Here is a 15656-nt window from a genome sequence, read left to right as displayed (position 1 = left end):
AAAAAAAGGGGGGAGGCTGTTGCTACATAGACTAAAAAGATAGGAGTTTATGTAGTATGTGGTCGGGCTTACAAGGGAATTGAGAGGCACTCTTCAGATCCTGGGATAACAATATGCCTTGGTCCAGCTCTGATTGCTTGCCTTCCTTTGTGCACTGGTTTTCTTCCCAAAAGAGGAGATGTTGCCATCAAATGAGAGAAGCTCCTCTGAAGTGTTGCTGGTTTGAAAAGGTGGACCAGAAAGCTACCTGTAGTGGCATGACAGACATGTCTCTGGAGTTCTCAGGGCCTCACACCAGAGAGTAAAGGAGAGCCATGGTAAGCAGAGCCCTTTGCAGACAGCCTGGAGAGATACTCGGATTTGTTGCTTTGGCTAATGGCAGTAGGGAAGAGGCAGCAGCTTAAAGCCTACTAGTCAGTGTAAGCCTGAGGGCAGTTTTCAATGCGAACACGGGCCCCATCAACTATTCCAGGAGCTTGGAGAGGCCTTCCATGCCATAGTGACTCAAAAGGTAAAAGAATGAAGCAAGAATATGAAACTTGATACTATTTAAGGTACCACCCGATCACTGCTTCACCACAGAAATGAGAGCCCATTGTTAAGCACAGGAGCCTTGGCAGAGAGTTTTGGAGATGATGTAGCAACTGTCAGGGAACCACGTGAACACTGCCTTGGGCTCAATGGTTTCTCAAAAAATGGGATATAAATGTAAGTAAATAGATAAGAGTTTTCCTTTTTAAAGTAGAGATGGCGATCAATATCTGAGATCTGAACAAAAACTACCGTAAATGACTGAGATAACTTAGTCAGTAGAACACCAGACTCTTAATCTCAGGGTTGTGAGTTCGAGCCCTGTGTTGGGCAAAAGATTCCTGTCATGGCTAAAAGTTGGCTGCTGTTTCTTTAATGCTTAAAAAGCTGGGTCAGCATGAGTCAGCGGCCTGCACCGGGTTGTCTATATAGAGTGAGAAATGTTAGTTTGTTGTTGGGTTGGTTGGTTGGTTGGTTAGTTAGTGAAAGCTGGTAGTGTTGGTGTGTGTACAGTTGGTCAGTCACTTTTGCAGAAAGACTTTTAAGAATAAAAGCAGAAAGTACTCTGCAAGGATACTCTTCTCATGGACTCTTTTATGCCGACAAGGGTCCGAGGACCAGGCTGGGGCGACAAAGGGAGGTCAGAACCCTTTCTCTTTTTTTACAAACACTGACAATTCCTACATTGCAGGGGGCTGGACTATGGTGCCTTCCAACTCTACAATTCTGTGATCCTTGACAGAAAACATAAGAACTGCAGTACTGCCTTATACTTCTCTTGCTTCAGCAAAAGGTTCTTACATGTTGTTATGTGAATGTTTTTTAAGTCTCAGGAGTGTCGGGAGGAAGATAGGCACACGCAGCTCAGTTACTGACCATTTATCTTTTTTAATATCCCGGAAAGCAAGGTATTTCTGCAAATCTTTCTGCTCCAGTTTTTGGCAAGCCTACCCCTGTTCTTGAGTTCTAGTGTTTCAGGAAGAATGAAGATATGAACTCCCAATGAATCTACAAAAGCCACAAATCAAACCGTAACAAATCACAGCAGAGCAGAGTGATATATTCTCATTACTCACCTTGGGGTGACGTGAAGAGTCAAACGCTTTGAAAGGTCAGAAGCTTCATTTGTAGCCATGAGATCTGTTCACTAGTTGTGCGCCTTTCGTTCTTCAACCTGTCAACTCTGAAACTGTGGTGCAGGACTGGAGCAAGGAAAAAAATATGCCCTTCTCCTCTAGCAGGGATTTGTATACTACCTCTGTGAACTTTTGGGTCTGTAGCACAACATCCTGTAGGGAGCATGTTCTTTTTCAACTGTGCAGAAAGCCACTCCTAAGAAAAAAAGCGACTCTATTGTTAGCTTCTTCCCAGAAAGCTGAGGATACGTGATGCTTTTAATTCTGCATAACTTAAGTTTTCGTGGCAGGGTTTCAGTGCAACCTGGCCTGCATCCACTGACAAAAATCAGTGACAGAACTGGCACACTCTTAACAGCCATATTAAATATTTTTATATATCTGCAGAAATTCACCCCGTACCTCTGCCAAAGGACTATACTGAAACACTTTGGCTCGATGAAAATGATGCGATGGAAGGCAAGCATCTCTGCTTCCTGCAGCCTTAGAATCAATTCTAGCAGCCAGTTTTGGGAAGAGTGATTTGACAATATGAAGCCAAGGATACACTGTACACATAGCACCTCTTTTATTCCATCAGTAGTCTTGGATTTGGGCTGGAGAAACCATTGAAACACAGACATTTGCATGAGCATCCCTATCCATTGCTTTGTCAGCAGGCTGGACTAGGAAAGTCCCATCCCCTGCCAACACATGAGCTTTAATGATACATAAGTAGCCAGATGCTAGAGGTGGTCATCACTGCAGTTTGGCCAAATATCTAATGGGATGCTATAGCAGGCTGGGAAATTTGTGGACCTCCAGATGTTATTAGGCTCCTGTCATCCCTGAACCTCAGCTATGCTGGCTGTGGCCGATGTGAACTGGAGTCCAGGATCATTTGGAGTCCCACAAGTTAGTCATCCCTACTTTCAAAGATTTGTGCCTGTGGAACAGCTGCCAAGGGCAATGGATGAAGATGAAAAATGAATGTGTGTGTGAGAGAGAGAGTTTTCTGGTGATATGAAAATACTCAGTTGCTAACTGCTATTAGTAGAACATTAGGAAACCCAGATGGTAAATACGTTGCATGGAATTCAGTGTCAAACTGATACAATCATTCTATTAGCACCATATTTTCTGATTTCCAGATGGAATTATCTCCACTTTCCTTCCATCCATGCGCTGTTCAAGGTGGGCAGGTGGTTTTTTTCGGACCCTCCAGAGTGAATTTTGAGGAGGTGGGGGCATGCAGGAGGAGGAGTGGGCATAAGTCCTTTTGTGCTAGTAGGAGTCCTTGCTGGCTTCTCCCAGGTGAGTTGAATCTGGCCCATCATTATTAAATAAAAGCAAATGAGAATTTAATCATTCCTTATGGATTCTGGTGAACTATCTCTTTGCAAATGGCACATGAGCCACCTCATCTGTTCTTAGCAGAAAATTCCCCCATCAATGATGGGATTGAAAAACAGCAACTTATCAAAATGCACCTAGAACAATGGGAGTTTCAAACACGGCAGGGATGGGGATGTTGTACAGCTGGGAGGACCATTGGCCATGCTGGCTGGAACTGATGGGAGTTGGAATCATTCAACAGCTGGAGGGCCATAGGTGGTTGTTATTGTATTAATCATCTTCTATGCAATCATCTCAAGGCTGACCAACCTGAGTTAGAATGTTGAACTAAAGACTGGGGTACTAAGCTTTGAAGCCTCTCTCAGCCACAAAGCTCACTGAATGCCTTGGACCATTCACTGTCTCTCACCCCAACTTATCTCATGGGGTTAGGCCCATCCCAACAATGAGATGGGGTGAAGCAGCCATCTCAGGCGGCAGAAGCCCCTGAGGTGGTGCTGCCACAGGTACCCTGCCCACCCTGCTACCTCCACCGCCAGCAAAGAATCAGCACTGGTGGAGAAACTTGTTTCTGACAAGATCTCATGGAGTGCACAAAATCTCACCAGAAACCAGTGCCGATGCTGGCGTTGCTTCTCTGCCAGAGATGGAGGTGGGAGGACAGGGGGGCGGCAGCTGGGTGGAGTGACACTTCCTGTTTTATCCCAAGTGGTAAAATAGGATGTGCTGCCCCTGCGTAGGGTTGTTGTACTGAAGATGGGATGGAGAGGGGCGATGAACATGTAAGCTACCCTGGACCCCTTAGTGGAAAACTGGGGTAGAAATGTAATAAATAAAGCTGAATAAGCATATGCTTAAATTTTCCCAGTTGAACTCAATGGGACTCACTAACATGGTCAGCTGCTGTCTATTGTCCCAGTAATGTCTTAGTCCTGGGAAACCACATAACAAGTGGCTCATAAACTACCTATCCAAACTTGACAGTCTCCTCTCCACTGAAAGGTAAGATGTGATGCTGGATCAGGGGAAAGAATAAATCCTTCTGTGGAAATGAGCAGTGCACTGCTACTCTAGCTGGGAGGAATATTTCTTCCCAGCGCCAGCTGGTTATCAGTTTATTCCCTCAAATCATGTGGATTGATGGACCTTGTCATCTTATTCTAGTCTCTGGAACTGCAAATGCAATCCTGGTTCATATGAAAGGACAGGCCTTGTTTAAAACTTCCTGAGTCTTTTGCCTCCTGCAGGATTTGATGTATGTAAATTCCAGAGGCTCTAGAAATCAACCCCAAGTGGTGGTGATGGTTTGGGGTGGGGAGGGGGGAGCCTGTCTTAGGATCCTCATTTGGGGATAAACTAGGTAAGATGCTGGAGACCTGGGATCAGGTTCTCCCTACTTTAGATATGTATGGAACTAATTAGCAGGCCCTACATGGCTACTTTGAAGATCAGGGTTGTGGTGCTTGGGAAAGAAGCTACACTCTTCTCAGTTAAACCTCTCCTCTTGAAACTGCTTTTAACTCTGCAGTGGGGAAAACACTGAGGTGTGTGTGTGGTACCTGAATGTTTTCTCTGTGAAACTAATAGCATCTTTCAGGTGGCTGTTGTAACAATCTAGACTAAGGAAGTCACCACAAGCTACAAAATCAAGTGGGTGTGAGTCAAAAGTGTGGCCTTGCAACCCCTGAGTTTGAAGAGGGCTCCAGTCATGTAACACCTTTTTGCATTTTGTCTGCATATATGTGTATATTTAAAATAAAGTCAGTTGCATAGATAAGGGGGAAGTGATACTTAGTGGATTGACCATCTTGGTAGCCCCCACAACATAACTGAGTTCTGCAACAAATTTCAGCAGGAAGTAGGGAATGCCATCTGCGAGGCTCTGAACTAAAACAGTCAAGAATTCAGCTTCTCTGCTTGCAGGTTATAACCAGTCTTACTGAAGCCAGTTTTCGTACAGTGGTACCTCAGGTTAAAAACTTAATTTGTTCTGGAGGTCCGTTCTTAACCTGAAACTGTTCTTAACTTGAGGCACCACTTTAGCTAAAGGGGCCTCCTGCTGCTGCCCCGCCGTCAGAGCATGATTTCTATTCTCATCTTGAAGCAAAGTTCTTAACCTGAGGTACTATTTCTGGGTTAGCAGAGTCTGTAACCTGAAGCGTCTGTAACCTGAAGCGTCTGTAACCCGAGGTACCACTGTACTTATTTTGCTCTCTTTTTTTCCTGTGGGTCATCAAGGGGGTGGGGTGATGCTGTTAAGAGCTGTGGGAGAGGCATTCAAACTTCCCCTCCCGCCCCTTCTGATAATTGTAAATCCTACTAAGTTTTCACTCTGTCTGCCAAGAGTTTTATCAGGGATTTGCCACATACTTTTGCACACTCTATCTAGCCATGGAAACAAGAACCCGAGTGTGTGTGTGTGTGTGTGTGTGTGTGTGTGTGTAGCGCTTTTTTCTGGGCGGGATGCAGTGGGGCGCATACCCCTAAACATTTTGTGAATCTAGGTTTGGCCTCATTGAGGGGCAGTATTTCAATATGAGTAGGAAAATGAGAGAACCCCTAAACATTTTTTTAAAAAAAGCACACTCTCTCTCTCTCTCTGTGTGTGTGTGTGTGTGTGTGTGTGTGTTTAAACGGAATCTAAAATGTTCTATTTTATGAACTCTGAGCCCAGTACTATATTCCATGGCTGTGCAGAAATGGATAATGTGTGCACCCTTGACACAGAAAGAAGACAGAAAAGAAGTGACCAAGTAGCATGAGGGAGGGATGGAGAAAACTCCGTTCAGGCCTCAAAACATGGCATGTGGTGCCAGCTGAACATGAGCTCTCTCCAGGACAGGGTTGTTGGACTCCAGCTTCCATCAGTCCCAGCAGAATGGCCAGTGTCCAGGGTTGATGGGAGCCAAAGTCCAACAACATCGGAAAGATAATAGGTTAACACCCCCCCCCCTGCACTAGGCAGGGAGTGAGGGTTGCTGCGGGCAACTGCTTAGAAACCAGAGGAAGTTAATAAGTGCTATGTGATGACTTGGCAAGCTGCTGAACTGCGTCATCCTGCCAAGTGGTAAAGACAATAGCCTTGTGCAGGCATTACCAACAGGGAAGCAAACACACTGGGTATGTGGAGGGGAGCAAGCGGGGACAAATGCATGAGCTCCATCCCTCTTTCTGTCACCTTCCAGCTTGTGGGAAGTGCCCGTGTGAAGCAAGGAGCCATTTTGTATAGGAAAGTGCCTTATACTGTGTCCCCCTAGCTCAGCGTAGTCTACACTGACTGGCAGCTACTCCTTGGAGGCTTCAAACATGGGCCCCCCCTGCTTTCCTGGCCCTGCCTGGAGTTGCCATTGATTGAAACCTTTTGCATGCAAAGCAGCTGTTCTACCCCTGAGCTGCAGCCCTTCCCCAACCATGGATCCTCCCCAGGTATTTTAGAGTTCTAGAAGGTGTGAGATGCAGCCCCTGCTACAAAAACGTTCCTTGCTTCGTACAGCCATGCACCACTAACTGGAAGGCAACCAAAACAGTGACAAAGCAAGGGCTCTCATCCCACTGCCCGCCTCTTATAGGAATCTAAGGAACTTGGAGACTTGCATGATTTTCCTCACTGCTCAGCAAGACAAGGGGCTCGTCCACACTTCTGCTTGTCCCATACATAGAAACCATGGGTTTGAGCAGCTTTCTGCTTGCTCTGCACTTTCTAGGCAGTGTCCAAGCAGTGTTGCCTTTACCTGGCCGCTTTCCCCCAGGAGATGCACTCTTTAGTGCTAAATTGGAACAAATGGCAATCTGTGGCAAACCTGACTGCTGTTTGTTCCGATTCAGCAGGAGACCATGCATTTTCCCTGGGGGAAAGTAGCAGGCCTAAACAGAGTTTGGAATAGGCCCAAGGTGACCAACTGGGTTACTTGGAAATGGTGGTAAAGTGCCCCATTGTCTCCATTCACCTTCACAGAAGCCTATAAACCTCTTTGCTTAACAAATTTATTTCCTTATATGAAGCCAGTGATGCCTTGAAGAAGTCAGGCTGGCAACATATCCCTCAGAAGCGGTTTCTCTCATTGTCATGGCACCTGTGTGGTGGCAGCTACTACAATAGCGATGGAAGCCACATCTGCTCAGCTTTGTGACTCTGGCTGTGTGCGGTTCAAAGGACAAGCAGTCCTGCTGGAAGTCAAGAAGAACAGCAAGAGGCTTGGCCAAGCCTGTATACCACGTGCTCCACTTTCCACTTGCTTCACCTGGAACACAAGCCATTGTAAAATGTCTCTGAAAGCTTAAACCGCTCTTTCCATCTGGCTAAGTAACTACGGGAAGGAAGCTGGACCACTTCACTGGGCCCTGGATGACAAAGTGGCTCTTCAATTTATCTTGCTTGTACAATATTTGATTTGCTATCCAGCCCCTGCTTGACATTTATTAATGTTTTCTTCCACTTGTGCCGTCCTGCAAGCTTTAGGTGAGTGTTTCTTTTCAGTGCATTCAATTTATTTTTCTGCACAAAGTTTCTATTAAACATAACCTCTCTAACAGCAGGCGGGATTACGTCGTAATAGGATCCTGTAATAGCATAAACAGTCGCAAAGACGAGAGGATGAAAACTGGCTCAAGCACATTTGCTTCCTAGGATCTGAATTCCAAGACACAATCCAAACAGGGTCCAAGAGGAAGTCTATAAATTCTGGGGGCTTTAGTGTTGATGCCTGTTATGCAAAGTCAAGTCCAAGTGGGGAACAAATTCAGTGCATATTGCTTGCAAAAAGGAGATGCTGCAAACCATATTAAAATCCAGAGAGGAAGGGGCCAGCCTTTCCCAAAAATGAGCATTCCCTGGAAATTTCAGAGGACTTATGCATTTGGAAATGACAGACAGAGTAATGGATAGATGACAAAATGACAGGTGCATGGCATTTCATCTACATCTAGAGCTGAAGCACTGCACTGAATAAATGGTGTTTTGCTTTCCCAGGCAGTCTTTTCAAAGGGCCAATCTTCCCTTTAAGACTTCTGGTTTCATTTCATTTACGTTTCATTTTGGTTTCATTTACAGATGTGCATTTAGAGCAAGAGTGGGAAACCAGTGGCCTCTCATTCTCATTGGCTGTGGCCAGCATGGTCAGGAATGGTGCGATTTGTGGTCAAACAACATGGAGAGGGGCCACAGGTCCCCTATCCCTGATTTAATGGGATTGGAAACATAGAAAAGTGTGTGTGTGTGTTTGTCTTCTGTGTAGAAAGGAGCACTTTGGCAAGTGCAGCTTAACCTGCAGATGTGGGAAAAGCTGAATCAACTGATATCTTCTCTTCCACATGTTAAAGGTACAGGACTCTTGGGTCCTTTTTGCACTGGCCTACCTTAGTCCTAGATGTTGAGTACAGTCAATGGACCATAAATTCATGAAAGTCTTTGCAAAGGTCTGGCAAGATGGCTAATCTGCAGACAACTGAAAAGACGGAGGCACACAGTGAGGACATTCATGAGGGCCTCATCGTATGGTGTAAAAATGATGTGGTTGTTGCTGGATGCCCACCATGTGTCATCATATTCCACTGGAACCCATCGTGTGACATTCATTTCCCCTTTAATCATTAGTGTTCACTAGGACGACATGCAGCAGGTTATTGCCAGATTGCAAACCAGAAAATATGGGTGCACTTTTAAATTCCTAAGCAGAGTGAGTGTCAAAATAATCAACCACAACTGATCCTTTTTGCTTCCAGTTAACCTGTTTGTTTTTCAATGGTGGTCTTTCTCCTCCTATCACAGCAGAGAAACTTATCTGCTGTTGCATGCAGGAGAACTGAGTAGATCAGAAGAGCTCCTCCTTTTTTTCCTGCTTCATCAAGGAGTTTTGGGGCACACACCAGTTCTGTGAAGCAGTCCTCAGCTTATCTGACCTCAATTCACATTTTAGCTTGTTCATGTGAAGAGTCCCTGAAGTTAACTTGCTTCCACTTAAGAATGTAGACTCCAAATTCCTAACCGAGTCTTTGGAACCCGGCAACCAGCCCTTAGTGATTGCAATGCAGCTTATTATTGTTTCAAGGATTAGAAGGCAAACTCTGCCTCCCCCCTACTCTGGTGAGGAGAGAGCTGTGGAATGCTGTCTGGGGCCATCTCAGGCAAAACAAAGATCTCCCTAGACCAGGTGCTTAATGCCTCATGGATTCAGTTAACCACTTGCATGCTTCCATTGCAGGCCATTTTTAAACTACTGTGTCTAAATAGAACTCTTAGCCATGGGCGTAGTAGCCAAGGGGGGCAGGGAGGGGCAGCTGCCCCCCTAAATCAATAAAAATGAATAAAATTACATAGCTAAATGAGGTTCCTCCCCCCCTAACAAAAGGCTTGCCCCCCTAACAAAAATCCTGGCTACACCCATGCCCTCAGCCCCAGCTAGTAGACACCCAGTAAATGTCATGATATTGTGAGGAGGGCAAGTAATCTAACATCACATTCCTGTCTACTCAGAAGTAAGTCCTATTGAATTCACTGGGGCAGAACGTACTGCCAGATAAGCATGATTTGGATTGCAGCCCATACCCTCCAACATTGCCCCAATGAAAGTAGGGACGTCCCATTCCATAATGATAATTTTACTATTTATACCCCACACATCTTACTGGGTTGCCCCAGCCACTCTGTGCAGCTTCCAACATATATAAAAATGTAATAGAACATTAAATGTTAAAAAAAAAACCTTCAGATGGCTCGGGGGCTGGATAACTCCATACACTCCAATGAAAATAGGGACATCCTAAAGAAAAGTGGGACATTCCAGGATCAAATCAGAATCCGGGATGACTTCCCTAAATCAGGGATGTCCATGGAAAATAGGAACACTTGGAGGGTCTGGCAGCCTATGAGAGACTATGAAATAAAGAAATAAGATGTTTAAACACGCAGGGTAGCATTCAACTACTACTCAAGGCGGAGCTATTAAAATTGATGGATTTAATAAGTCATGTTTTTTCATTAACTTCAATAGGTCTACTCTGAGTAAAAGCTACTTGACAAGCACCCACATTTTTAGTAACATTTAAAAAGCATTTTAAATGAAATTGCCAGGCTTACTTCAAGCGCTGTTAGTAGTTGTATAGCAACTATTAAGTATATAAGAAGCACCAAAAACATGTGAAAACTCTGGGCATGGAGTGGATTCAGATGAATCCCAAATCTTGAATCAAAGTGAGATTCTGGGTTTGCCTGAGGTGAAGCAGGATTTGCCTGAGGCACCCTGAACTGATATGAAGGCCTCCCAAGCTCTTTCCAGCTGCATTGTGGGTGGAGAGTGGGTACCCAATTTTTACTTTTAAATGGCCTGTCCATTGTCAATAGACACAGTGCTCTGAGTGTCAGGCCTGAAAATGTTTCAGCTGACCTCCATGAATTGGAAAGTGAGACCAAAAGGCACCAAACTCAAACTGGGTACCAGAATGATATATTAGTGTATGGGATTTCATTTTGTTCTTTACTGGATACCACATATTACTTTGCAAATGAGCAAGAATCATTTTATTTGCCTTCAGACTTAATTTAACCTCAACTGGCTAAGGGACTTTATACGTTTATCCTATACTGCAGCCAGATAATCATCTGGAAATTTTGCCTGTCCCTTTAGAAACGCCATGGTGCTAAGAAAGAACAGGGCTCTGCTGGGCCCACCATCCTCTACTACCTGCCTGGAGAATCAATCAGGTCTCTCCTTTCTCCTACAGCAGATAGGAGAATGGGAGAGCAGCAGTCTGATACACCCATTTTCATCCTCTCAAAGCTATTTAGGGGACAGGCACACCAGAACTTTACATAATAAATATGCTGAGACAAAGGCTAGCAATCCTACTTCCACACATCAGGAGGGTGCATCCCTGTTCCTTTTTTAAATGCTACATGGAGCCAGTAATTTAGCAGAGAAATTCAACTGGCAAGACTTTTCCAAGTTTTGAAAACGATGCCTGCTGTGTAGCTTGAGAGGTCCAGTGGACCTGCTAGGAAAAACAACAAACAACAACTTGGTACCCTTTTATGTAGTACAGTTGTACCTCGGGTTACAGATGCTTCAGGCTACAGACGCTTCAGGTTACAGACTTCGCTAACCCAGAAATAGTACCTTGGGTTAAGAACTTTGCTTCAGGATGAGAACAGAAATTGTGCTCCGGCAATGAAGCGGAAGCGGGAGGCCCCATTAGCTAAAGTGGTACCTCAGGTTAAGAACAGTTTCAGGTTAAGAACGGACCTCCAGAACAAATTAAGTACTTAACCCAAGGTACCACTGTACTTGTATGTGACAAACCTATGAAGTAAATCAATTATTGATTTAAACTGACAGTGGCAGAGCAGAATGCTGAACTAGGATCTGGAGAACTAGAGTCTGAGTCCCTGTTCAGCCTGAAGCTCACTGGGTGATCTCAGTCTGGTCACTATTTCTCAGCCTAACCTACCTCACAGGATTGCTGTGAAGATGAAAGTGAGAAGGGAGCTTCTGAGACAAAAAGTAGCACGTGAACTGCAATCACACGTTGCTTTTGTGCCATTTCATTTTTTTAAAAATCACAGGATCACACCTGCCCACTGAGGAGGGTGAAATGGGGTAGGGGGTGGGTGGAGGATCATTGTTTTATTGCTTCTTAAAAGACATGTTAGTTAATAATAGCTGAATTCTACATAAGGAGAGATTAGGCTCCCATCCCTTCTTAGTGCTTATTCCATTTTGTAGAAGAGCCACCCACAGAGCACTTTTGAAAGAGAAACAAATCTGGGGAAAGCAAATGCAAAAGAGGCAGGGATATGCCGCCTGCCTCTCAAAGGAGGTTTAGATTCTCAGCTTCAGAAAACAACGGGCTTTTGTGTTTTTTTGTTGTTTCTTGTTTTTCTTCCCTTACACTGCTAAATTGCCAGTGAATGTTATTTCATGCACTCATACACGTGTTTCCAGGCCTGCCCAGCTTATTTGTAGAGGAACTAAAAGATTTACAGTAGGAGAATGTGGTGTTGGTTACGTTGGTGAAAACTTGTAGCATTGAACTGGAAGAACTCTGAGGATGAGGTTTTGGGGGGATGGTTACAGCAAAGGGTGTGGCAAATGGCACTAACCAAGAAGGTACATTCAGGACAGCCTGCCCGCCCCCCCCCCCAGTACTCATGGGAAATCTGATGGGATGAGACAATAAGACAGGCAGTATTTGGTCAAGAAAGAGAATGGTAGGGTGTGTTTGTGTGTAGATAGATAGACGATAGATATAGATAGATGAGATAGATGATAGATAGATTAGATAGATAGATAGATAGATAGATAGATAGATAGATAGATGATAGATAGAGGATAGATGAAAGATGATAGATAGATGATAGATAGATGATAAATAATAGAGATAGCTAAATAGATAGATAGATAGATAGATAGATAGATAGATAGATAGATAGATAGAAGATAGATAGATAGATAGATAGATAGATAGATAGATAGATAGATAGATGATAGATGATAGATAGATAGAAAAATAGATATAGATAGATAGATGATAGATGATAGATGATAGATAGATGATAGATAGATTGATAGATGATAGATAGATTGATAGATGATAGATGATAAATGATAGAGATAGCTAGCTAGCTAGCTAGCTAGCTAGATAGATAGATAGTTGGTTGGAGGTGGTGGCTGAACAGGGGCTGGGCATGGGTTGACATTTAACTCATATTCATGTTTGTGCCACAATTTTCCAACACAAAAGGCAGCCCTGCTTCTGCATTTTAAACAATAACTGGGGATGTGCAGCAATAAAGCTAGTGGAACTTTTCCTAGCAGAGTGGTGGACAGGGAAGAAGTCACTAATGGAAAAAGCTTCATTTGCTTCATTTCTACAGGTTCAGCAGGTGTAAAATATGCAGGCACAAGGCAGCAATTAAGTGGGAGGACTAATTCCGCCCAATTCATATTTTGGTAACCAGGCTTTTGTCTAAACAGAAAGCCCAGAACTTGAATGTGATCCTTTGTTAGCGCTAGGATTAAAAGGGCTCTGCTGTAGATCACAGAAGGATCTTTCTTTTATGTGAACATACAGAAATAGCTCAAAAGAGAATGATATAAAAAATACAACTGCCTCATAATTTGAACTTGATGAGAACCCGCACGTTAAATGAACCTGTTTCTAATCAATATTGTCTTGAACGCTGCTTGTGTTAAATTCTTCAGAAAGCCTTAAATTGCCCGGTGAACTCTATGACCCACTTTTATGAATTTCATTTCTGTCCTTTCTTGGAACCTGTTTCATTTTACCGAAGCACTGCCGTTGTGAGGGCAGGACCTTCTTCTAGCTCTCCCCAACATGCTCAGAAGAATATTCTGTCACAGTCAGCTGCTCCTTCTTAAAGCAACAATATCTAAGGACCGGGACACAAAGCCACCCCTTTTCTTTTTATGGAAGAACAGACATTAGCATTCAGCAGAAGCAATCCCATTTATAACTGTGTGCCCTGCAACAACCAATGATTGTCTAGCCCACTGGCACCATCTGTGCCATGTCACCTCTTCCAAGTTCTGGGTTCAGTAAATGGAACACATGCCTAACAATGGGATATGGCCTTGCTTATTAGCGTCACAAAGCTTGGCCTCCCCACCCCGCACTCTGCCTTTGTTTTCCTCACCTTGGAGAGGCCTCAGTTTAACACAGTCCTAAAATGCCTTGCTGGCGGGTGGCACTGTGGTCTAAAACACAGAGCCTAGGGCTTGCCGATTAGAAGGTTGGCGGTTCGAATCCCCGCGACTGGGTGAGCTCCTGTTGCTCGGTTCCAGCTCCTGCCCACCTAGCAGTTCGAAAGTACGTCAAAGTGCAAGTATATAAATGGGTACCACTCTGGCAGGAAGGTAAACGGCGTTTCTGTGTGCTGCTCTGGTTTGCCAGAAGCGGCTTAGTCATGCTGGCCACATGACCCGGAAGCTGTCTGCGGACAAACGCCAGCTCCCTGGGCCTATACAGCGTGATGAGTACTGCAACCCCAGAGTCATCCATGACTGGACCTAATGGTCAGGGGCTACCTTTACCTTTACCTAAAATGCCTTGCTAAAGTATTGGATCAGCTATAGCTTTGTGGCCGACTGTGTAGTTTGCATATACAAGAGCATAGGTATGATCCACCTCCTGCAACTCCATTTAGAGGGTCTCAATTGGTAGGCCCAGGTCAGTCATTCCCCTGAAACCATGAGGAGATTGATACAGGATCCACTACTGCATATCAGGACGGACATTGCAAAACTTGATACTGTAGGTGAAATGGGAGACAGAGCTCCTGAAGATGTAATAGTTGCATACAAGATTTGTCTCTTCCACACAACTCTTAAAGGTGAAGGAAGCCTTAATACCAGGTGTGGGGAAACTTTGACTGTATGTTGCTAAACTACAGCTCCCATGAAACCCAGGAAGGTTGGCCAGTGCCTAGGGAAGTTGTAGTGTATGAGGGGTGAATTGTAGGTGGGGTACCATGAGGCAAGACACAATGAGAACAGCAATAACCTTTAATAAACAAACAGAACTGAACAACAGAGGCAAAGCAACTGCTTATATATACCGTATTTTTCGCTCTATAGGACACACCAGACCATAGGATGCACCAGACCATAGGAGGGGGAGAACAGGAAAAAAATTATCCCCTTCTCTGCTCAGCCCCCTTCAGCGAAGCAGTAGGAGAAATGGACCCCCTTCCATTTCTCCTCCCACTTTGCTGAAGGAGAGCTGTGCAGAGAGGGAAAACTGTGCAGCGCCTCTCCAGAGAAGCCAAGCCTGGAGAGCAAGAGGGATCAGTGTGCACCGACCCCTCCTGCTCTCCAGGCTTCAGGCGGCTATCCGCAAGCCTCCGGAGCACAGCACTGCCGCTGTGCTCCGGGGGTTTCAGGCTTCTCCATTTTAGCCGCGGGGCTGGGGGAAGCCCAAGCTTCCCCTGACCCCAGCCTCCAGAACAGGTTGGGGAGCGGTGATCCCTTCTCCCTCCTGGGGAAAAGCCCGCAAGAGCCGCACAAAGCTTGTGTGCGGCTCTTGGGGGCTTTTCCTGCCTGCCTCCCCCCTGCATTCGCTCCATAGGATGCACAGACTTTTCCCCTTAGTTTTTAAGAGGGAAAAAGTGCTTCCTATGGAGCGAAAAATATGGTACTTCTGAAGGCCTGGGCCACACCCACACCCAACGTGATTGGCTGTCTAAACTTCCAAGCTGCAAATCCTAACTCAGAGTTTAAGGGCCAATGACAGAGGCCCAAATCCTGAAATGTTCTGTGATTGGATATCATGTATCAAATCAGAACACAGGGGCTCAGAATTCTTAGTCCAGACTCAAGCTCAGGCAAACATAGGCCACTGAATACATAACAAGGGGATTATTGTTTTGGTTTGTTACTATGTTATATCTTCTTGTGTTTTTATATTGTAAACCACCATGTGCTCCTCAGATGAAGGGTGGTATGGAAATTTAATAAATAGTAGTAGTAGTAGTAGTAGTAGTAGTAGTAGTAGTAGTAGTAATAGTTTAACAACATCCGGAGAGCCAAAAATTCTCCTTTATGCTGCTTTATGTCACCATTTTTTTAACTTCCCCAGTTCCAGCTGCTGAATTTACAGCACTCAGAAGTAAATCTTATTTATTCTGTAAACTGCTTAGATAGC

This window comes from Podarcis gaigeae (genome assembly GCF_964106915.1).
Source record: "Podarcis gaigeae genome assembly, chromosome: 1".
In the NCBI taxonomy this organism is placed as follows: domain Eukaryota; kingdom Metazoa; phylum Chordata; class Lepidosauria; order Squamata; family Lacertidae; genus Podarcis; species Podarcis gaigeae.
This window is presented reverse-complemented; position numbering follows the sequence as displayed.